A 26,540-nucleotide genomic window follows, 5' to 3' on the forward strand; every position below is an offset into this window, starting at 1 on the left:
TCTAGCCATCCCTGCTTAGCCATTTTGCACTTCCTGTTGATCTCATTTTTGAGATGTTTGTATTCCTTTTTGCCTGCTTCATTTACTGCATTTTTATATTTTCTCCTTTTGTCAATTAAATTCAATATTTCTTCTGTCACCCAAGGATTTCTACTAGCCCTCGTCTTTTTACCTACTTGATCCTCTGCTGCCTTCACTACTTCATCCCTCAAAGCTACACATTTTTCTTCTACTGTGTTTCTTTCCCCCATTCTTGTCAGTGGTGCCCTTATGCTCGCTTTGAAACTCTGTACAACCTCTGGTTTAGTCAGTTTATCCAGGTCCCATCTCCTTAAATTCTCACCTTTTGGAAGTGTCTTCAGTTTTAATCTACAGTTCATAACCAATAGATTGTGGCCAGAGTCCCCATCTGCCCCTGGAAATGTCTTACAATTTAAAACCTGGTTCCTAAATCTCTGTCTTACCATTATATAATCTACCTGAAACCTTCTAGTATCTCCAGGGTTCTTTGATGTATACAGCCTTCTTTTATGATTCTTGAACCAAGTGTTAGCTATGATTAAGTTGTGCTCTGTGCAAAATTTCACCAGGCGGCTTCCTCTTTCATTTCTTACCCTCAATCCATATTCACATACTAAGTTTCCTTCTCTTCCTTTTCCTACTGTCGAATTCCAGTCACCCATGACTATTAAATTTTCATCTCCCTTCGCTATCTGAATAATTTCTTTTATCTCATCATACATTTCTTCAATTTCTTCGTCATATGCAGAACTAGTAGTCATGTAGTCTTGTACTACTGTCTTAGGCATGGGCTACGCCTGTATTACCCCTATTTGATTTTGTAATTATAACCCTGTATTCACCAGACCAAAAGTCTTGTTCCTCCTGCCACCGAACTTCACTAATTCCCACTATATCCAACTTTAACCTATCCATTTCCCTTTTTAAATTTTCTAACTTACCTGCCTGATTAAGGGATCTGACATTCCACAGTCCGATCTGTACAATGCCAGTTTTCTTTCTCCTGATAATGATGTCCTCCCAAGTAGCCCCCTCCCGGAGATCCGAATGGGGGACTATTTTACCTCCGGAATATTTTACCCAAGAGGACGCCATCATCATTTATCCATACAGTAAAGCTGAATGCCCTTGGGAAAAATTACGTCTGTAGTTTCCCCTTGCTTTCAGCCGTTCGCAGTACTAGCACAGCAAGGCCATTTTGGTTAGTGTTACAAGGCCAAATCAGTCAAGCATCCAGACTGTTGCCCCTGCAACTACTGAAAAGGCTGCTGCCCCTCTTCAGGAACCATACATTTGTCTAGCCTCTCAACAGATACCCCTCTGTTGTGGTTGCACCTACGGCACAGCTATCTGTATCGCTGAGGCACGCAAGCCTCCCCAACAACGGCAAGGTCTATGGTTCATGGAGGAGGCGGGGGGGGGGGGGGGGGTGTAGGGGGGGGGCTTTGGTAGTTAGGTTTATGAATATTTGCATATTATTAGGCACAGTTCCTGCATTTTCGTCAGGGTCTAGAGTAGAGTTGTGCAGCACGCGCCGATAGTCCATTTACCTGCATAGTTTAGTTTTCCACGGTCTTTAGTATGGACAGGGACTGCGATTGTCGTGTGTGGATGTGAACTGAGTTGGCGAAACTTCGCTCTCAGATTCAGGCTGTGATGGCTTCAGTTATACTGCTTGAGGCTGCAGTGGATGGGCACCACTGTTGTGCGCTGGCCGTGTGCATCCAAAGGACGTCCAGCATGTCTGAGTACTCTGATCGGTCCTCACCAGTGGCCAACCCCTGACCCCTCCACCTGTGGTTGAGTGGGAGGTTGCTTCGTGGCAAGCAGGCGGCGAAAGACTTCCCAGGTGGCCACTCGTAAGGCCTCCCCAGTTTGTCTGATAAACGGGTTCCAGGTGCTGTCTGTGGTTGACACTGTCACTGAACCAGATGTTGTCACCTGTCCAGATTCAGAGGAAACCACTCAGCTTGCAAGATCCAGGCAATCACAGAGGGTAGGGTTATTGGTAGTTGGGAGCTCGAATGTTAGGCGCGTTATGGGGCCCCTTAGGGACTTGTCTGACAAGAAGGGTAAGAAAACCGATGTGCTCTCCGTGTGCATACCGGGTGGAGTCATTCCAGATGTGGAAAGGGTCCTCCCGGATGCCATAAAGAGCACAGGGTGCAGCCAACTGCAGGTGGTTGCTCATGTTGGTACTAATGATGTGTGCCACTTTGGATCAGAACAGATTCTCTCTGGTTTTGAGCAGCTAACAGAAGTGATAAAGGCTGCCAGTCTTGCTTGCAAGATGAAAGCAGAGCTGACCATTTGTAGCATGGTTGACAGGACCGATTGCGGACCTCTGGTACAGAGTCAAGTGGAGGGTCTGAATCAGAGGCTCAGACAGTTCTGTGACCGTGTAGGCTGCAGATTCCTCTACTTGCGCCAAAGGGTGCTTGGATTTCGGGTTCCGCTGAGTAGTGTCCACTATATGCAGGAGGCAGCTGCATGGGTAGCAGGGCTGTGTGGCATGGACTGGGTGGTTTTTTAGGTTAGAGAGTCTTGGGAAAACACAAGAAGGCTGAACACCGGAAGAACTTAGATACAGGAACCATTGGTATAACAGCTGTAAATTGTCGTAGCTGTGTTGGGAAAGTACCAGAGCTCCAAGTGCTAATAGAAAGCACTGATGCTCAAATTGTTATATGCACTGAAAGCTTGGATATAAGCTCAGCCGAAATTTTTGCGAAGAATCTACTGGTGTTCCTAAAGGATACGCTAAACGTGGTTGGCGGTGGAGTGTTTGTTGCTATTAGAAGTAGTTTAACTTGTCGCAAAATTGATATAGATACTTCCTGTGAGTTAGTATGGGCAGAGGTCATTGTTGGCAACCAGAATAAGATAATAATTGGATCCTTTTACCGACATCCCAATTCAGATGACACAGTTGCTGAAAGGTTCAAAGAAAGCTTGAGTTTGATTTCAAACACATACCCGAGTCATACAATAATAGTTAGTGGTTACTTTAATTTACGCTCGTTATGTTGGCGAAAATACATGTTTAATTCCGGAGGTATGCATAAAATATCATCCAAAATTGTGCTAAATGCATTCTCTGAAAATTATTTTGAGCAGTTAGTTCATGAGCCCACGCGAATAGTAAACAGTTGTGAAAACACACTTGACCTCTTAGCAACAAATTACCCTGAGTTAATAACTGGCATCAAAACCAATTCAGGGATTAGTGAACACAGGGTTGTCATAGTGAGATTGAATATTGTAATCCCCAAATCCTCGAAAAATAAGCAAAAAATATATCTATTCAAAAAAGCAGATAAAAATTTACTTGACATCTTCCTGAGAGACAATCTCCACTCATTCCAAATTAATAATATAAGAGTAGACCAGATGTGGCTTAAATTCAAAGAAGTAGTATCAGCAGAAATTTAGAGATTTATACCAAATAAATTAACAAACGACGGAGCTGATCCTCCTTGGTATGCAAAACGGGTTAGAACACTGTTGCAGAAACAATGAAACAAACATGCCAAATTTAAACGGACGCAAAATCCCCAAGACTGGTGATCTTTTACAGAAGCTCGAAATTTAGTGCAGACTTCAGTGTGAGATGCTTATAATAGTTCCTACAGTGAAACTTTATCTCGAAACCTGGCAGAAAATCCAAAGAGATTCTGGTCATATGTGAAGTATGCTAGTGGCAAGAAACACTCAATGCCTTCTCTGCGCGATAGCAATGGAGATACTGTCGAAGACAGTGTTGCCAAAACAGGGTTACTAAACACATCCTTCATAAATGCCTTCACAAAAGAGGGCAAAGTAAATATTTCAGAATTCGAATCGAGAACAGCTGCCAACATGAGTAACGTAGAAGTAAATATCCTCGGTGTAGTAAAGCAACCTAAATCACGTAATAAAAGCAAGTCTTCTGGTCCAGACTGTATACCAATTAGGTTCCTTTTGGAGTATGCTGGTGCATTAGCTCCATACTTAACAATCATATACAACCATTCGCTAGACAAAAGATCTGTACCCAAAGACTGGAAAGTTGCACAGGTCACATCAATATTTAAGAAAGGTAGTAGGAGTAATCCACTAAATTATAGGCCTATATCATTAACGTCAATATGCAGCAGGATTTTGCAACATATATTGTGTTCGAATATTATGACTTACCTTGAAGAAAATGGTCTATTGACCCACAGTCAACATGGGTTTAGAAAACATCGTTCCTGTGAAACACAACTAGCTCTTTACTCACATGATGTGTTGAGTGCTATTGACAAGGGTTTTCAGATCAATTCCGTATTTTTGGACTTCCGGAAGGCTTTTGACACTGTACCCCACAAGCAGCTCGTAGTGAAATTGCGTGCTTATGGAATATTGTCTCGGTTATGTCACTGGATTTGTGATTTCCTGTCAGAGAGGTCACAGTTGTAGTAATTGACGGGAAAGTCATTGAGTAAAACAGAAGTGATTTCTGGCGTTCCCCAAGGTAGTGTTATAGTCCCTTTGATGTTCATTATCTATATAAATGATTTGGGAGACAATGTGAGCAGCTGTCTTCGGTTGTTTGCAGATGACACTGTCATTTATCGACTAATAAAGTAATCAGAAGATCGAAACAAACTGCAAAACAATTAAGAAAAGATATCTGAATGGTGCGAAAAGTGGCAGTTGACCCTAAAAAACGAAAAGTGTGAGGTCATCCACATGAGTGCTAAAAGGAACTTGTTAAACTTCAGTTACACAATAAGTCAGTCTAATCTAAAAGCTGTAAATTCAACTAAATACCTAGGTATTACAAGTACAAACAGCTTAAATTGTAAGGAACACAAAGAAAATGATGTGGGGATGGCGAACCGAAGACTGAATTTTGTTGGCAGGACACTTAGAAAATGTACCAGACCTACTAAGGAGACTGCCTGCACTATGCTTGTCCATCCTCTTTCAGAATACTGCTGTGTGGTGTGGGATCCTTACCAGATAGGACTGATGGAGTACATTGAGAAAGTTCAAAGAAAGTCAGCATGTTTTGTATTATCGCAAAATATGGGAAAGAGAGTCATAGAAATGATACAGGATTTTGGCTGGACATCATTAAGAGAAAGGCATTTTTCGTTGTGATGGAATCTTCTCACGAAATTCCAATCACCAACTTCCTCCTCTGAATGTGAAAATATTTTATTGACACTGACCTACATAGGGAGGAACAATCACCACGTTAAAATAAGGAAAATCAGAGCTCGTAAGGAAAGATATAGGTGTTCATTCTTTCTGCATGCTATACAAGACTGGAATAATAGAGAATTGTGAAGGTGGTTCAATGAACCCTCTGCCAGGCACTTAAATGTGATTTGCAGAGTATCTATGTAGATGTAGATGTAGACTCTCCACAGCTCCTGTCCCTTTACCACACAGTACCCTGCTCATCACTATGTATACCACCTCTCTGTACACTAACATTCCTAATGGCCATAGCCTCAACACTATTGAAACTACCTTTCCAAATCCCTGATGGATTCCAAACCAACAACCTCCTTCCTAGTCACCATGACTGACTATATCCTCACCCACAATTACTTCTCCTTTGAAGGCATTACCTACGAACGGCTATGGCTACCCACATGGCATCATCCAATGCCAACATATTCATGGGCCATCTAGAGAAAACTTTTCTAAAAACCCAGAATGCTAAACTTCTCACCTGGTTGAGATTCATTGAGGACTTGTTTGCTATCTGGATCGAAGGTGGGGACACCTTATCCACATTCCTCCAGAACCTCAACAACTTCTCCCCCATTTGATTTACCTGGTTCTACTCAACCCAACAAGTGTCTCTAATCCATTGTCTCCAATTTCTCCCATTGGCACTTGTCTCTTGCACTGTAACTGTCTGCACCTCTTTCTCTCATTGTTCCTTACCATTGTCTTCTTTTCTGTCAGTTTCACTGTCTCTCTGTACTACTGCCATTGTCTTTGTCCCATTCTTTTACTCTCCAATTGTCGGTGCCTCTTTCTTTCTTGCTTACAGCCTGCTGTCTTTCTCTTCAACCACCACTGTCTCCTCTCCATGTACGTCTGTGGGGATAGTTCACTTGGGGTTTTGACTTGTAGACTAGGAAGCTTTAAAAGTGGGGATGTTAGCAGATTAAATATAGGGAAGGGAGAGACAGTAACAAACTGTATTATTTTATTTAGCATAGGGCAGTGCACATCATTTCACACTTCTTGAAAATGTTTAAACAAAGATATAAATAAAAAACTCAATTAAATATGCTGTACAAGAAGTATAAAACATACAGATACTGGGCAATACAATTAAATAGAGACATCAAGATTATATATGGTCAATACAATTAAATACAAACTTCAAGATTATATATAAACATCAAGATTATATATCAAGTCTTTTGTTGTGTCTGTTGCCATCAGAAATTCACTGAACTTGCCACTGTACGCTCTTTTGCCGCACTCTTGGACAATGTGGCAGATCGTCTGTCTGTTGGCTCTGCAGTCACAGTTGGGAGTTGATGTATTTCCCCATTTGTAAAGAGTATCTGCATATCATCCATGATTTGTGTGTATTCTGTTAAGGGATGACCATATTTTACGTGGTAGTTCATATCCATGTGGTCTCTCAGTGATGCAGGGGAGGGCTTGACAATGCTCAGGGCACACCTCTTGCCATTGTTCCCTCCAGATCTTTATTGCATCAAAGTTTATACTTTGCAATTCCTTGGCTATTATCATTATTGGATGTCCAGACCGAAGTCTGTTTCTTTCCAGGTCAGGCATATCACTGTGTATAGGAAGCTGAGCATTGTCAAACAAACTGTAACCCCCTCTTCCAGACCTGTACAATAGACCCACATCTGTACATGTCCAACCTACAACAATTTTATTTTCATTACAGTCATATTTACATCTTCAACTACAGTGTGCTCTCTCACCAACTTATATGTTTTCCTCTATGTTCTAGTAATTTCTGTCATATGTCTCTTCATTGCACACTAAGAACCCAGTTTTTGAATGGCTTTTGCACAATAAAAATTGTGTGTGGATCAGTGGGTGAGTGATAGTCCTTCAGTCACATGTCACTGTGGTGACTTGCATGTCCTTAACTGACCTCACTTATCCAAGCAGGAAGAGGATATCTAACTGTGTAACATGGGAATATGAACCACATATTGTTTCTGGTAACTCTTCACATTGTTGGATTAAAGACAAACTGAAAGTTTTTGTAGTCTGGCCAGCATTTGATCCCACAACATCTCAATTTACAGACACACACTTTAGCAGCAGACCACAAGGCCAAATGCCTTATGCACTAAAAGACATTATGTCACTTCCATGAACAGAAATAGGTAATACACACTCACTGTAAACTTTGTTTTTGAAAACCATCAAAAGCTTAGTTTTGAAAGTCCCATTCATTGTCTTTGCCTGTCCTCAAAACCCCTTCAGCTGGGCCTGTGAATGTAATGTTAATTTTTGCAATAGTCTTTTCAGTATGTGATTGCACATATTTCAGTATTAGTATAAAAACAGACTTCGTCTAGCTAACAGTTAGTTAATAAACAATATATTGAAAGTGTTCCTGACAAATGCAAAGCAATATATATGATTATAATAGAAAGAAACATTTCAAGCTTTTGCAACCCATGGTTGCTTCATCAGGAAAGAGGGAAGGAGAGGGAAAGACGAAAGGATGTGGGTTTTAAGGGAGAGGGTAAGGAGTCATTCCAATCCCGGGAGTGGAAAGACTTACCTTAGGGGGGAAAAGGGACAGGTATACATTCGCACACACACATATCCATCTGCACATATACAGACACAAGCAGACATATGTAAAGGCAAAGAGTTTGGGTAGAGATGTCAGTCGAGGCGAAAGTACAGAGGCAAAGATGTTGTTGAGTGACAAGTGATGTACGAGAGTTGGCAACTTGAAATTAGCGGAGGTTGAGGCCTGGTGGTCGTTCCCACATAGAAGACAACAAACTGTCCATCCTCATGAATGGACACAGGCAGACAGTGTTTGTTGGTAATGAGGATCACCCTGTGGCTAAACATGCCTTGGTGCACGGCCAGCACATCTTGGCACAGAGTTACACCATCCGGGTTATCTGGATACTTCCCACTGACACCGACCTATCAGAACTCCGGAGATGGGAACTTGCCCTTCAATATATCCTCTCTTCCCATTAACCACCAGGCCTCAACCTCCGCTTTTTGCGAAAGCTTGAATTTTGTGTGTGTGTTTATATTTGTTTGTGTGTCTATCAACATGCCAACGCTTTCGCTTGGTAAGTTACATCATCTTTGTTTTTATATAAAATGAAAGTGCTGGCAGGTCGACAGACACACAAACAAACACAAACATACACACAAAATTCAAGCTTTCGCAACAAACTGTTGCCTCATCAGGAAAGAGGGAAGGAGAGGGAAAGACGAAAGGATGTGGGTTTTAAGGGAGAGGGTAAGGAGTCATTCCAATCCCGGGAGCGGAAAGACTTACCTTAGGGGGAAAAAAGGATGGGTATACACTCGCACACACACACATACCCATCCACATATTGTGTCTGTATATGTGTGGATGGATATGTGTGTGTGTGCGAGTGTATACCCGTCCTTTTTTCCCCCTAAGGTAAGTCTTTCCGCTCCCGGGATTGGAATGACTCCTTACCCTCTCCCTTAAAACCCACATCCTTTCGTCTTTCCCTCTCCTTCCCTCTTTCCTGATGAGGCAACAGTTTGTTGCGAAAGCTAGAATTTTGTGTGTATATTTGTGTTTGTTTGTGCGTCTATCGACCTGCCAGCGCTTTTGTTTGGTAAGTCACATCATCTTTGTTTTTAGATATATTTTTCCCACGAGGAATGTTTTCCTCTCTCTCTCTCTCTCTCTCTCTCTCTCTCTCTCTCTCTCTATATATATATATATATATATATATATATATATATATATATATATATATATATCACAGGAAAAAAGTGGATATAATGCTATATGCACACATTTTTTAAATTGTGTTGTAGCTTGATAATGCCCAAGGGGCTGAAATTAGCTAAGCTATAAATAATGAAATAAAGCCATTATGTCAAAACAACCTATGCAGGAGGGTAAGATCCATCAAGAAACTCACAGCTGTACATGAGACGTTACACTTGACCCACATTACTTAATTCATTACTTTCTGAACTCAGTAGACTAAGTCCCAAAATGAACTGAGGATATACATGTTCAACAAATCTGGTCGGTGCAGAGCTTTTTTGGAAGTGTTTCCACCATAATGGTATCACACCCATATGTGTGACAAATATTGTTTCTGAGTTCTCCAGTTCCAAAAGTTTGTATTGCTATAGGGTCTGCACATTACAAGATGCCCCAGTGATATAGTAATGTGATGTCACCATCTGATTTCTATTCTTGACACTTATTTCCACTGCATGCAAGACATCGCTTGGTGTCGTAATCAAAATGTCTAAAAAAATACGCTACCTGTGTAGGTGACATACTGTCTGGCAGCCAGCAGGGTGGGACTGTCTCTGATTCAGAGGGGAAGCATTTTACAATGATAGCAGATATGGTTCTCTGAAAAAGGTCCTCAGCCATCCAGCCCACAAATACTTGCAGATTCTGAAAAATTTTTCTATCCTGGCAGGAAGCAATTTCAAGGGTAGCAGCCAGTTGTGTGATGGGAGCTGAAAGTTGCAAAAAGCACTCCAGCTGGTACTGCTTACAATACACCATCCTGCATTAACAGTGGGACATCACTGATCATTTACCAATTCTCTGTTGTCTTGATCCTTGTGCAAGCCTTGCCCTGCAATTAAAAGTGGCCACCAACCCCTGCAACCTCTCTGCCATTCTATTTGCATCATTTCAGACACAAATTAAGACACTCATATCACATTGCACCCAGCATCACAACATTCCTTTACTGAGGCTAGAATAAGAAATTTTAAATATGACCGAGAATCTGCATTGGAACATTTGAACCTCTTTAACATATTGTTTGCCCAAAAAATGCAAAGAAAATGTACATAACAGTTTAATTTGACCAAAGGTCCACACAACTGTTTACTACTTCTAGAATATGCTTAGTTACTTAGTTATGGCACTCTCATCAGCACTCAAATCTACAACATAGACCTGTTAAAACATATGTTTGTCTATGAAATGTATAACATACAAAATACGATGAAACTGAAATGTAACTGTAAGCATAACAACATGTGGATCAAGATATGTGGTGGATGGAGAATGAACATGCAAATAATTTGATGTAAAAATAAAAATATGTGTTACGTTTGTTGGTGTAAATCGTATCAATAAAACAAAAGAATAAGTGTTTTATTGTGTGACAATAGTGAGCAGTTGTGAGGATGATTAAATCATTTTATTATTATTATTATTTATTTTTACAGTATTAACGAAAGACTATGAGAATGCAAACAAATAATCATAAGGATGTAGCAGACAAGGTTTCCATGTATCCATATGGACAGAATGAGGGTATACTACCAATACCATGTGGCAGATGATTTTTTTTTTTTTTTTAAAGGGCATATTGACTGTAGTGCCAGTGTTGCATCACATGAATATTCAGAATGTATAAACTATCAGTTAGCACACCGGGCCTCACTTTCACTCAAAACTGTCTGGTGAAGATGGGCTGGAATTAATGGGTGAGCAAAGGGTATAGAGCTCATGGGCAGTTGCAAGGACCAAACTGCAGTTGTATTGTACGTCTGGGTGTGAGACAAGAGTGGGCAGTACCACACATCCTTCCTTTGTGGTAGTGACAGTGTGGTCTGAACCAAGTAACTCTCATCAGGAAAGTGGCTGCCACAACATCACGAAGGCACAGTCTGGCAGACAGCAAGGATTCCACAACATATAGCCTCTCCAACGATGATGATTCCAGGGTATCATTCTACATATCAACCTCCTTGACTGTGGTTTAGATAACAACACTGTTCCTCAGCTGTCAAATGACAGTAGGATGTACATAACTCTGGTCTGAGCAAGATGGAGGTTAAAAATGCAACATACAACTGGCACATCATTATTATCCATGGGCTAACTGAAGATGACGTAGTGCCTGTCAGTACTGTATTTACAGATGATAGTTGATTGTTATTCTCATCAGGAGAAAAATAGTAATTTCTGGTGGACTATTTCACAGTACAGAACAGTGCTAGAGCCTGGACAAATGGTTGAGTAACAGCAACTCTAAGATCAAGAAATTATTGTTGTGGATTGCAGAATGTCATTATGGGAAGTGCTGATGTAGTGGATCATTGGTAGTCCCTCATTAAATTATAGTTATGCTCTTTTATACTCCATGGTCACCGTAGAAGTGTTGGGCTGTGTCTAGGGTCAGCATTCCCCTGGATGCCAGACTGTCTATTGCCTCTCATGTTTACATACAGCAGGCTGCTGGACTGAAATGTTCCATGACCTTTGGGCTCCCTTGTATGACACCTCCTAAGTAGGTGAGGAATAATCACACTTTGTGGGACTCCCTCATGTTCCCAAAACCGCCATAAGCTGTGAGTCAGTGGCCTTCCACCAGCTGGGTTGTTCATCTTTCTACGTGTGCTGCCACGTATACTGCTGCCTCTCTCTTTTTTTCTGGACACCAGGTGTGCAGAGTGCTCATACTGCATTTCATCTGGTCTGAGTCTCCTCTCATACAAGCCAAATGAGTGAATACACATTACACATGAAGCACATTAAATAGAATAACAAAAAAACAATACAAATTGTATTACAGCTGACAACATACATTCTGGGTTACAAGTATTGAAATATATGAAATAAACTTGTCATAAGTTCTGAACAGTTTGCGTTAGGATTTTCAACCTGCACAGTTGGCTTCGGGGCATGATGGGAATTAGTATGGTTTGGTTTAGTGACAAATCCCACTTTCGTTTGGATGGGTTCATCAATAAGCAACATTGGCGCATTTGGGGGACTGAGAATCCACACTTCACAATTGAGAGGTCTCTTCCCCTTAACAGGTGACCGTGTGGTGTGCAATGCCCAGTCATGGAATAATCGGTCCAATATTCCTTGATGGCAAAGTGGCTACCGAATGGTATGTGAAGGTTTTGGAAGGTGATTTCATCCTCATTATCCAAAGTGACCCTGATTTCAACAACATGGGATTCATACAAGATGGAGATTGACCCCATTGAAGCAGGAGAGTGTTTGATGTCCTGGAGGAGCACTTTGGAGACAGCATTCTGGCTCTGGGACACCTAGAAGCCACTGGCATGGGCCTTGATTGACCATCATATTCTCCAGATCTGAACACTTGCAACTCCTTTTTGAGGGACTGTATTAAAGACATGGTGCGCAGCAACCTTAAAACCACTGCTGGGCTGAAAACAGCCATTCTGGAGATCATAAACAGTATTGATCTTTCAACACTTCAGCAGGTCATGCAGAATTTTGCTATCATCTGCACAACATCATCACCAAGGATGGCAGGCATATCAAACATCTCATAACCTAAATCTGAATATCTGTAGTGATGTTTACATGTTGAATAAAGTATGTACACATTGTGGTTCGTAACTAATTTAGAACTTTTTTCATCTAGTTCAATAATTGTCAACCTTTATATTTCCCTCATTTATGGCAAAGAACCAGAATATTCCTTGACCATAAGGATATTGTGTGTGTGTGTGTGTGTGTGTGTGTGTGTGTGTGTGTGTGTGTGTGTGTGTGTAAGATCACAGGTTTGCATGCACACAGCTGCTCCTACTGGGCCCATCTACAATCTTTGTAGCAGTCTGAATACAAGCACCTTTATAATACTTTTATGCCTAATTGTTACCATCACCAAAAAGGGAACGTGGGCTAATTATTTACCATCCACCACTGATGTAAATATGGCTTAACCCATCATGCTAAAGGAACTTTCAAAGTAACTGCAAGAAAGCATAATGCAGTAAGCCCAATATTATCTGCAATTACTCATCTCCTTCTCCAGGTCACACAAGGTATCTGACAATGGGTGCATCCTAATGCATCAACTGGACAACTTACAAGTGTAACTTTGCCCACAGAAACAACATGGAAAAGAGCCACACACTTTCACATTGTACCACTGTATTTTGCTTATACTGCTGTACCAATATGTGGGCTCAAAAGCTTGTCATTATGTGACTTTTGTGGATGAATGCTATCATTTAACAACTTGTTGATCTTTTCCACCTCTTAACACTTTGTACAGTTGAAATATTGCCTGTTACAGTATCATGGCATCACAGGGAATGGGTTTATTTCTAATATATATATATCATCCTCAGATATTCTGATACCTGTAACCCATGAGTATACATCAGCTATACTCCACAGACTAGTAACAAATGAAATTAGACTGAGCACAGTCAACATCATTCGTCGCTGTTGGTGAACTGATAAGATACTTATTGTCTGCATGATTTCTACACTTGATCCAACCTTTCCACAACACAACAGGCAGAGTTGCTACATACAATGCCTCACATTGTCCATGCAACATAACATTACCTGTGTGAGAAACAGAAAAAAAATGCCAGTCGCCACATACACACCATGATATGGGGCTCTGGCAAATAATTATCAACGTTTTCCATCAGGGCCTCACTGCTACTCTAGTGTGAACCTCGCTCAGTGAGTCTACCACACCAAACATACATTTTTGGTGTTCACACAACTCATACTTTCCTGAGAAGGCAACTCAGTTACAACATGTCTTGGCATGGCCAAATACAATAGTAGAATAAAACACCAACAATGCTGCCAATGAGTGCAAAGATGATCAGGTCTTGGAATAATAGAAAAAACCAACCAGATTCCCACAACTGGCAATAGCCAGCTAACTTATTCCATATAACAGTCAATCTCATTGAGAGTAAAAGGGAGACAGCTCTATGTGATCATCTCACAAAATTTTTATTTTCACTACAATTCTGATGATTCTGCAGCACATTCATTATTTCCTTGTATCAACATAATAGGGCAACTGGGCAAGTACAGAGATTGCACATCTTGGTATGGAGTGCTTGCTTCACTATCATTGTATGTTGTTCTCTTGCCCTTGGTGGGAAGTCAACAACTTCTCTGGTGGTATCTTTTGGCTGACAGTTTCTTAATATTGTATGGGACCAGCACTGTGACACCATTGTGGCACTGTGGAGACAACTCATTTATTACATCCTGGAAATCTCCCAAGAAAATATCCCGTGTTATGTGCTACTTTGTACCGTATATTCTGCATAAATTGCCTAGTTATTTCAAGATTTATTCTGCCAGGTATTGTGATGAGATGTAAATGGATCTCCAACTTTGTTGCAAAGGAATAAAATTCCTGTACACAATAAATAAAATTGCCCAATGGCTGCTTGGCTTCAATCCTTCCACTTTTGCTTTAATGCTAAAAGTGGTGGATTCTTGTTCTGCCCTTTACAGATGTCCTTCATAATGGGGGTCACATAATTTTCAAATGTGACTTCACACATGTGGAAAAGGCTACAATGAGTTCTTTACTTGTGCCCTCTACCAACCAACAGGCAAGCAAGACAATGCATGTGCTATCATGTTTGTCTTGTCTGGTATGTATGTAAAAGTAAAGTTGAATTCTTGGAGATAAAGTTCCCATCTTGCTAACCTCTTATGGGTCAATTTTGATGTTAATAAGAATTCCAGTGCTTTATGGTCTCTAAAAATCTGTCTTGCTACCAAACAAACCTACGACCATTGCTTACACCATTAAAACTGTTTCATTTGCCTGTTTTCTCTGGTTGTGGCTGGCCAAGGCCATGTCCTCCCAAAGGTCCATTTCTATCATTCCTCCTGTTAGTATTTTTGCCTGACAACTCTCAATAGTTTCCTTCATAACTTCTCTCTCACTTTATGTGTCTCACACACAAACTCTAACTCTCAGAGAACCTCTTGAAAGCCTCTACATTATCTTTGCACCAGTTTGCAAGTGCATGCTGGTAGTTAATAATTTCATATAGCAGAAGCTGGCTGTTTCAGTTGTGCTACATTGCACATCCAGGGACTAATTCTTCTTAACTAGTGACATGAAAAGTTTCCTGGGCTTATGAACTCTTTTGATTCAAAATATTTAAACATAATAATCTCTTGCTTAATCCAGTTCTGCATCTCATGTGACCAATAACTGGTGAGGAAAGCTTCCCTGAAATCCTTGTGTGGACTGCTGGTGGTCACAATATCTCATTTTTTCTCAGCTACTGACCATTCCATTTGCCCACAGATAAACTCTAATTTATATTCCAATGGCCAGGATAGTGGTATTGATTGATCAAACTGAGTCATCAAAGCCTTTGGATGTAGTGTATTCCCAATATCCTCATAATTTTGGAAGTTCTGCACCAATATAAAATGTTTTTAGTCAAGTGCCATGTCCTCTATTTCCCTCATTCTTGTTCTTGTTTCAACAACTCTTGTTTCCTCCAGATGATGCACAACAACTACTTTGTCTTGTGTTATTTTCACAGCTAATGTGCATGTTGCATCTTCTGAATCAGACACAATTGTGTGACTGGCCACTCTCCACACCATGGCTCATGTTGTGCTGTCTTGTGAAGGACCTGCATGGATGGATTGACCTACTGGGGATTCTAAGATACTCCCTTTCTTGTTTCCTGCTCCTCATGTTTCAGATGGTTGTCATTCTCTCTGAACTTCTTTCCAACTTGATCTTCAAGGTGCTCTACTCAACCCCTCATTTGTTTAATGTTGTGAAGCATTTATTTCTGCTACTGTGTATCTATCTTGTCTATTCTTTTCAAGCACTCTGATATTTCTTCCTGGGTTATCTCTACTGTCTTTTGATCCTGTGCATGTAGTGTGGCCAGAACTTTCTTGTTTCAACTCACTCTATTTTTTGTAATAATTTCATGGTTCTTGGTTACTGGTACCACTTTATTGACTGGCTACTTCTTCTTAGCTTCAGTCACTACTTGTTATGCATTGGTTGACATTGTCCTAAAGTCTGTCACCTCATCTTTGATTTTGTGCAGATATCCTGTCAATCTTTTTTCTAAGCCCTTAGTTTATTGCTGTCTCCTCTTTTTTGAGTCCTTAGTTTCTTCCTGCCTTCTCTCATCAGAATCCCACCTCTTCTATTTTGCATGCTTAAAGAACTGTAGTATGGTATCCATATGATTATTCCTCTGCACAATGGATTCAGGTGTTGAGGCATGTGAATGTTCTGTAGTTTGTCACTTCAGTGGTGTGACCAGCCTGTCATAATCTCCTACTGGAACGTTTCATATATTAACAACTGAATCATTTCAAAAGTTGACTTCATCCTCTTCTCCATTCATATTATTCACCTCAGCTGAACAGTAAAAGCCAGTTATCACACAGTGGTTAGCTTGTTCTGGGAAAATTCATCATAGTGCAAATACACAAAGCTCACAATAATATATCTAAACATTAAAAAACATAGTTTTGTACAGAGCTACTCACGCTTCAGTTTAACACAGCAAAGTGTGACACATAAGATTTATGTCTCTCTCTCTTTTCCAACTTAAGATTTGTATGTAAACTCCACAGTAGTAACTTCTGATCTGCACTCAACAGTTTGGTCATCATCAAGTCATCTATTGCTTCTCAATTTATCTCTCACTACACAACCTATTTCTTCCTCCTTACCTCATTATGCATAGCTAAGTGCAGCTCCAACACAACTGAGATGAGTGGCCATACTGCCTATATGTGACAAGATTCCTGCTTTGCCCAAACACACTGCATACTATTCCCAGTTAGACAACTTTGAGCACATTTGCTTGGCTGCAGACTATCTACCCTTCTTGAGTTCCCTTTGAACTGGCTCAAATCAGGTAAACCAGTCTCCTGTACTAACCCAACTTAAAATACTATGTAGTGCATCATATTCTTACTGCTAACACACTTATGGATGTCTTAAACTCACTTCCACCTACCCCCCCCCCCCCCCCCAACCCCCCAAAAAAAGAAAAGTTCTACAATGGTTATCTTGGTCCCTGCTCATTATAAAATGTACTTACATAAAATTTGTACATACATGAATCCTTCAAAATGAATGCACAGTACTGATATCAAGACTGTTGAGACATCAGCTGTACATGGTACTGATGCAGAAACCTCCAAACATGAAAAAACATTGATCTTAAAATTAAACATATGGATTAGCAAATTTTCACTGGCAGCTATGACTATAATTGATCTAATAGTTCAGAGTCCTGACAGAAGATAAGGTACCAGAAATCACAGTTAAAATTATTGGTTGATTATCAAAGTCTTGCTAATACAGTCTGATCTTGGCAGTGTTGCCAGTTTACACAAGACAGTCTGTTGGTACAGTAATGTGGGAATTATCCATGACTAATCTTTGCACCAGAATGGTCCCAGATGCAGAACTACCCTTGGATCAATGTATGATAGTAATTTCCTTGCTACATGTTGTTAGAGGTAAATCTTTGTATTTTGTTCAGTTGATTGCACAGATATGAAGTATGAGGGTGGAGTAAAAGTTATGTGTGTTACATTGATTTGTGTAGTGAAATGAAATGACAGAAAATATGTGTGTTACTTACCAGAAAGTCCACCATTGAAGCAACCCAATCATCCTCTGTATGAGCATAAAAAGTTAAACCAAAGAAAGGAAATGGATATGAACCACAGTTACAAAACAGTAACTATAGCAGCAAAAAAGAGTTTGTAAGCAGGAAGCAGAAAAGGATAAAATAAAAATAAAAAGTGAAGTGAACAATTAACAACATCAATGATCAACAAAAAAAGTTAAGTGTTTGAAATATTTTCTTTATTTTTTTTTCTTTTTTGGTGAAATATTTTGTTGTATAATTATTACCAATGACAGTCATTGAAGAATCTGAAACAGTAGGGAGTAATACAGACGTGGCAGACTGAAGTAGTGTACTGAAACAAGAACAGGAAAACTTTAGTGATGAACCTGTAAAACAGGAAAAACAAACTGATGAATTAAAATGAGATGATAATAATGACACAAGTACCATGCTGCATTGTTAATAAAAATGAGCAATGATAATAAGGATCAGTTAATAAAAATGAGTAATGATCAGTTTCCAAAATAAATGAGCAACTAGAAAATCAGAAACAAAAAAGTAAAGACCACTTCACAAAACTTGGTCAGTCAATATAACATTATTTGATCATATTGGTAAAAATACAGCTCAAACAAACAATGTCATTCAAAACAGTTGATAGATCAGATGTTTAAGTAGAATCTGTTGAGTCTAAAATGTAAGAAATTGAACTTAAATTTAACACTGAAGTCAAAAATGTCAAAGATGAGATCACTGAAGATAGGAAAACAAACAAAACTGCATTCAAAAAAGTTATGAGGAAATAGGTACTCTGGACAAAAATGCAAATAGTCAGATTCATACTTTGAAAACTAATGTTGACACCCAACTGGCACTTGTTAAAAGCAGTTTTGTTGAATAGGTGAAGACAGTAGACAGAAAGATCACAGAAAATGGAAAATTAAGTAACAACCAGCACCCTGGAAAGAAATGTTTCTGTTTTATGTAAAAAGGTTGAAGAATAGTCTAATGATGTAGTTAATCAAAATCTTGTTAACAGTGTTGGTAGCACGTTTTGCAACATTCCAGTGAAAAACTTTTCAGGTGAAAGTAGTTTACACCCTGTAGATTTTCTGCAGCATTGCAGAGACAATTTTGTGTCTATCATGACTGATATATTATGAAAATTAATTTTGTTAAGAAGTTTCTAGAAGGTGAAACATTAAGTTGGGCTAATCAGTATACTAATGATGACACAAGCTATGCAGACTTTGAAAAACGACTTTAAGATTGATTTTGGTCAGAGTTGGAGAAAACATGGAAATACAAACACAATAGAAACACACATAATGAAAGAGGCAGTACTCAAAATTGGCACATAATAATCACAACAGGAGGAAACATAGTAACCACAAAGGTAACAAACAACATCAGAAGGAACATAATAGAGTAAATGGTAACAATTTTCATTCTGGAAAGCAACATAGTTGCAGAAAAAAGAGAAAGAAAAGAAAAATTTGTATGTATCTGCCAAAAAAAGTTTTTCATACATTTATTGTGCAAACAGTTTAAATGTGGTAAATTATTACTTTTACTTGTGCTGTGTTACTTTTCTGCTGCTTGTAAATAAGGCATGATTTGTATTTTATTATGTTCTTTCACGAGAAGTAATTAGCTTTTTTACAATGTTACTTTTCAATGTTTAGAGTATGCTTTAAGAGCAAGAGTCATTCGGTTCCTAAGCATTTACTCAGTTCTTAATATAACTTTCTTTGTGGTATATAATGGATTAGTACTTGTGTCATTTCCATGTTATTTTTAATTGTGATATTTATGTAAAGAGGCTCTGGAATCTGAAAACTGAGAATTAGAGCATTTCCTTTCACCATCTAGAATTATTTGTGATCCAATGAAATTTTAACATTTCTTGTGTACTAGTTTTAGAAAGCGTGTGGAAAGCAGCACACCACTTCTCACAAAATAACTGCAATTTCTTGTGCTGTATATAATTTACTTGTGGTAACTACGATGTTTAATATTATTTTTTATATGTATTGAACTTTCATATTGCCTCATTGAATCAGTGTTCTTTATGTAGATGTGAAAAAAGAATTTTAAATATAACAGAACAAATAATTAATGGTCAGCACTTTAAAGAAAATTTCGGTGTTGTTGACAGTTTTGGTATAATTTAAGGCTAATATTTTGTACATAAGTAACCAAATAATTCAATTTTCAAGAAAACGTTTAAGAATGAGCTAGTTGCTGATCCTGTAGCATAATTTGAAAGACTTGAAAAGCAAATTTTCATATACTATTGTATAATCTATTATGTGATGTGAAAACTAATGAATACAAAATGTTTGTAACAATCAGAGACTAGCAACTAAATAAGTGATAAAAGCAATAATCTTGCACATGAAATAAGTAGGGGGTCTGCTGACTTTGGTAGGCATACTATGTGGTAAGTGATGGCTTCTGTAGCTGTGTGTCCATTCTAAATTTCTGCTGCACTCTTAACTCTTTCCTGTCTGGGTTCTGGTCTCACCTCTTCAACATTTTTTTTAAATCTGGAGTCTCTTCTGTTTTCTACCACCACCACTTCTATCGATGAGGTGATACAACAGTTCTACACTTTCGGACATAAAAAACTTTTGCAAAATAGGGCAAGAAATAATTTTTGCTGTAGCATATTTTTATTTGCCAAGAGTTCAGCATTGTGTATGAAAGTTAAATTTGGAAGTAGGACATTGTAATACATTGTTAAAAAAACATTCCATTGACGTTATGAGAAAAAGGAGTAAGATCCTAACTAAGTACATTAATTTTGTCCTGTGATCTAAAGTATTTTGCTATATTTTCTTTAAACATGCTTGAAATAACTTTATATGGACAAAGATGTTTTCTTTTGATCATAAATCAATGATATTTCTCTTATTGGAGACAGATTTATAAATGTTGGTGTGTAGACTTTTTCATAAAATACAAGTGTCTACTGTCATGTCAATACAGTAAAGTCACTGTTGTGTACCATTTTTTTGCTTATCTCTTATATGTTGTATAATATTTGGTAATAAGTTAAAAGCTACAGAATAGGTGAAAGATCAGACTTTGAAACTGTTTTAAAAATTTGTGAGAAAAGAACTCTGTAAAGTGAAATTTTTCTCTTGACCTAATTTGAATGAGGCAATGATGATAAGATAGACAAAATGCTATACATCTTGTGATGAAGAACTGATATACATTGACTTGTACTCCAAAACTTGTTGGCATAACCAGTTTTATTATTTTGTATCAAAATTTTTCTCGTATTTTATGCTTTCAAAATTTTTAGGATCAATTGCAATAATACTGGTCATGATGAGTTAAATATTCTAATCGATCTTGTTTCATATGAAAACATAAAAACAGAAATATCCACTAATACATAAGTATGAAAAAAGCCTAAATGTCAACTTTTATTAACACTAATGTAATTACAATAATGATTATGGAGTTCACAAAAACAATAAACAGTTATTTATATTTTATTTATGAACTGTATGTTCCAAAGATGATTTTGGATAAATAGATTTAGAAATTACTTTGCTACATGTTGGTAGAGGTAAATCTTCATTTTTTGTTCAGTTTGTTGTACAAGTTTGAAGTGCAAGGATGGAGTACAAGTAGTGTGTGTTATATTGATTTGTATTGTGAAGTGAAATGACTGAAAACATATGTGTTAATGTGTTAATTACCAGGATTTCCACCATTGTTTACATGACTTCCTTAAAGCAACCCCATCATCCTTTAGATGATCATAAAAAATTAAACCAAAGAAAGGAAATAGATATTGAGCCATCACCTCACAACAAAGAAGAGCAACAAAAAATTTGAGATTAATAAAACTGGTTATTTAAATTCGACCATCACTGTGTCTCAATGCAGTGTGTCACTATCCCAGCACGGCAAGTGCTGTGAAAACGTGACCAGCCACCAAAATTAGTAACTTACTTCAAAAATTAATGAATTAACTTTGGGCAACAAGACAGTGGTGATTGTCACCACTTGGCATGGGAACCAAACCATCTCAAAAAATACACTGGCTGCCCAGGCAACAAACTTTTGAGCTCCCTGCAGTGTGGTACTATCTCTGACTCTGCGGAGAAGCACTTTACAGTGCTAGCAAGTACAGTTCTCTGAAAAAGGTCATTGGCCATCCGATAGACAAATACCTGAAGATTCCAAAAAAGTTTTCTCTCAAGAAAGGAAATAGTTTTTAAGGCACTGGCTCATTGTGTGAGAGGGTCCAAAAGTTGTAAAAAGCTCTCTGTCTAGAACTGGGAACAATACGCCACCCTATGTGACACCACTGGTCACTTGGTGACTTCCTGTCATCTTGACCCTTGCGCAAGCCTTGGGCTGTGAGTACGAGCAGCCACCAGCCCTGTACACTCTATGCCACTCTACTTGCAACTGGTGACTTCGACCTTCCCATAATTCTGGCCCACTAATGCGGCTCTGCAGTAACACTCTGAGCAGCAGGTCTCTCCCTAAATTCCGACAACCCAAAAAGATCACAAAATCTTACTCCACAGAAGGAAAGGTCCCTCACCTCTAATTAACCAGTGCAGCTAGATGCTGCGGCGTGTAGTACACTGTCACTGTCAATCCATGTCATTAAATGCACACCCTCCATGACTGCATCCTGCGCTATTCTTCTGTGAAGCCCATGTCAGCTCATCTGCATTCAACTCAATGTCCACTGGTGGGAATATGAAATCCATCCATGTAGGGCCAAAAATCACCTGGATTTGCTATGACCTCCTTTGCAAAATGGAAGAGGATGTGAGATTTCCCAGCAGCAGATAAACCACTGAAGGAGACAATGGTAATGCAGGTGGTTCAGCTGATGAGATGGAAGATTGCAGAGGCTATGGTAACTGTCAGTCTACAAACATTGACAGGGGCCAGGACTCATACACTGATGAGCAGGAAAAAGAAGTTGCCAGTCCAAATTACATGGGTTCTGCATTGCTAGTCACAGGACTTATCCCCGCTGGAACCCTATATCATGGTCAGAGGAAGGTCAGTAGAAGGCATGGTGTGGGTTGGCAGCAGATGAGCCCACTGCTGCAATAGGGTGCCTCCCACTGGAGCAACACCATGGCCTATACCATCGCCCACCTGGCTTGGAGACAGGCAGGGGCATTGAAGGTCCAAAAGGTCACAAATGCAACTGATTGGAATGCTGGGCCAGCTCTTCCTGACCCGACATCCACCTCTAACAAATGTCGACCTTTGTGAGGTCGCCCCCCCCTCCCCCCTCCATGGCACCTGGCAGCCACCTATTGTGACAAACCAAGCTGAAGCTGGGATCTTTTTACTTCCTCTCTTGTTTTGCCATCTGCCTCCTTAAATTCATTTTCTTATTTTTGACTAATTACCAATAAGTAACATAACTATCCAGCAAATGGTCTGGACACTTGGATGATGTCATCCAGGATGTCAAGCAACATAAGTAGCACATGCCCGTTGGGCATTTTGATCACAATAGCCATACATCAACACAATATCGACCTTTTCCACAATTGGTAAACGGTCCATTTTAACACGGGTAGTATCACGAAGCAAATACCGTCTGCACTGGCGGAATGTTACGTGATAGCACGTACTTATACATTTGTGACTATTGCAGCACCATCTATCACAAAGCGAAAAAAGTGGTCCAACTAAAACATGAATATGTAATAAAAAATGGAGGTTCCTATTTTAAAAAATGCAGTTGATATCCGTTTGATCCATAGCAGCACCATCTAGTGGGCCAACCATAGCGCCATCTGGTTTCCCCCTTCAAGCTAGACAAGTTTTGTTCTTTGTAGTTTTTTTGTTTGACATTTATTTCGCGAGATATTTGGCCCGGTCACTATCAATGGACCATCTTGTATAGTATAACTATACAGAAAACAGGTTCATACATTGTACAAAAGTATTTGAACTTTAAACCTTGAACTGAATATTTTCCCAATGTAAGGACTTCTATTATAAATCAACAGGTAACCTGCTCATCATTTCTTTTATGGTGGCTATTGTGGAGACCTGTGACCAGCTATGATGATGACCAGTGTATTCTGCCAGGGGTGCCCATAAGACAGTTTGTAGGGGAGAGGGGGGAAGACTTGGGGGAATGGAGTAGGCTATTTGTAATGTTTTGGAAGATGAATGGCGAATTGGAACTACTCATAAAGAAGTTCCAGTTCTGACCCTCTTAAAAACCTGCGTTATATCAACTTCTAATCATTTTCTTGAAAGAAATACACATGAATGCACTATATTTTTTCCTTTCCCTGAAAGCTTTGGGGGGTGAGGGGGTGGCGGAGTTAGGGGGGGGGGGGGGGGGGGGGGAAAGCAGCTGCACCCCACAAGCATGGAGTATGGGCATCCTGGTACTCTGTCCCAATAACAACATGTTTGACACCTACACCATACAACAGATATTCTACCCCTAGCCATCCAGATACTGTGGCAGTATTAATGGAAACAAATTCTTTAAAAATTTGTAATACTTGTTCATTTTTATTTTTGATCCATTAAATGTGTGTGACTGTGTCTCACATGTGCCTAAAATGTGGTGAATCAGCCTGACACAGAAACAAAATTGGTTACTAGGCAGGAAGAGAATTAGTGCACGATCATGGCACTTTTTTTTTTCACTTTGAATCACCCATCTTTGGGGTACGTCAGATCAACCACATGCTTATGCTCTCTTTTTCTCCCAATAATTCTACATTCTATCTGATGTCTTCTTTTTTTCCTCCTCTGATAACAATCAGTTTCCTGGTGTTGATATTAACTTCGAACCTCTTAGTTTTGTCTTTGGTCACAGTCTTGGCTGTAACATTCTTTAACATGTCTTCAGTAATCTGAAGTGCTCTTAAATCCTTTTTCATTTCCTTAAACCAATTGAGTTTAGTCCTTTTTTTGTAAAAGAAGTCAAAGATTTGTTTAGTTAGTCTGTAAGGATTCATTCAAAGTATGTGTCCGTAGAAATCAATCCTCCTTTTCCTCATGGTTTCCAAGAGTGTCTGACTTTGCATAGAGGACTTCATTTCTATAGAAAACTTGTTTGTTATTTTAGAATTTGGGACCCATGATGTTCCTCAAAATTTTCCTCTTCTTGATTTGCAATGTCTCCATTTGCCCTTTCCTCCCCGTCACTAGTGTCTATGCTGCATAGAGTGCTTCTGGCTTAATTACTGTGTTATAATGCCTTATTTTGGTGTGCCAAGAGAGGGCTTTCTTACTGTATGTGTTTTTGGTTTTTTGAAAAGCTAGTTCCATTTTTGTCCTTCTCGCTTCCATTGTTTTCCCTGCAAAGTTGTTCCATTCAGTCCATTCCCCTAGGTACTTGAAACTCTTAACCACCTCTATTTTTTGAGCTCTTACTTTAATTCTCACAGGAGTGACTAATATGTTCATCATAATCCTCATTTTTTCATAAGAAATCTTAAGTAGTATCTTCCCTGCCTGCTCTTGTAGCTCAGTGATTTGTTCTTTAGCTTCCTCCCATGTTTCCCTGAGCAGTGCCATGTTGTAAGCAATTCCATTCCCTCACAACTTTTTCAAGTGCACAGTTAAACAGCAGGGGTGAGAGACCATCCCCTTGTTAGACCTTTGTTCAGATCTCAAAAGGTTCCAATAGTTCACCCATGAATCTGACTTTAGGGGACGTATTCATGATCATCACCAGGGAAATCCCTCTGTAGTTGCTGGGATCAGATTTAGGACCTTTTTTGTGAACAGGATGTATCAGGATCATTTTCCATTCCTCTGGAATGATTCCTTTCTTCCAGGTCTCCTCAAAAAGTTTCTGAAGTAAGACAATTGCATAATTCGGCTGTTATCTGATTTTTCCCTGATGCCTTGAAATTTTCCATATGATTTAGTATTGCCTGGATCTCACTTACAGATGAGGCTTTAGAGTCTGGGTGTGGTTCCTCGCAGTTTAGAACTTCCTTGAAGTATTATGCTAGTATCTTACAGTTGCTCCTATTACTATACGCCATGTTTCCTTTATCGTCCTGAAGTTGGAGAGTTGGGGGGGTCCTATCTGTTTAGCTTCTCCGTGAAGATCCAATAATAGTTTCTCATGTTGTTCTTATCAGAGTTGTCATTTATCTTCCTGAGCAGTTGGTCTCCTTGTACCTTCTTAACTTTACTGATCTCCTTGGATACCATCTTTCTAGTTTCCAGAAAGTGCTGCCGGGCACTTTCACCCTTTTTGGTTTGCCAGATGTGCCATGCCTTCTTCCTAAGATCAATACACTCATCATTCCACCACATGTGCTTCTTCATCCTGGTAAAAGGACCAAGCTGCTCTGCCATGGCATTTATAATTCTAAATTTTACAGAATTTCAACAGGAATAGACAGAGCATCAACAGTTGCATAACCAGTGTGCTCCCTGCCGCCGTTGGATAAGCAGCTGCAGCAGCAAGTCGTATACTCCTAGCTCACTCATTTGTTACATAGTTTCATTCTTAATTTCTTTGCGTGTTTTTTGGTACTTGCATTGTTTAATTCATAAATTTCGGGCGTATTATAGTATTTGAGAGTTGTAGCATCGTGTTTTAGTACCTGAATAGTGTAAATTCGCGTAGTCGTTTGTCTTCTGTTTTTGTTTTGAACGGCCAGTGTCGGTTGGTCACAGTCAGTGTGCTCCCTGCCGCCGTTGGATAAGCAGCTGCAGCAGCAAGTCGTATACTCCTAGCTCACTCATTTGTTACATAGTTTAATTCTTAATTTCTTTGCATGTTTTTGGTACTTGCATTGTTTAATTCATAAATTTCGGGCGTATTATAGTATTTGAGAGTTGTAGCATCGCGTTTTAGTACCTGAATAGTGTAAAATCGCGTAGTCTCCTTCCGCCGCCGAGCAGTGTCAGCTGTGCGCAAGTACCAGCAT

Source organism: Schistocerca serialis, chromosome 1 (genome assembly GCF_023864345.2).
Source record: "Schistocerca serialis cubense isolate TAMUIC-IGC-003099 chromosome 1, iqSchSeri2.2, whole genome shotgun sequence".
Lineage (NCBI taxonomy): Eukaryota > Metazoa > Arthropoda > Insecta > Orthoptera > Acrididae > Schistocerca > Schistocerca serialis.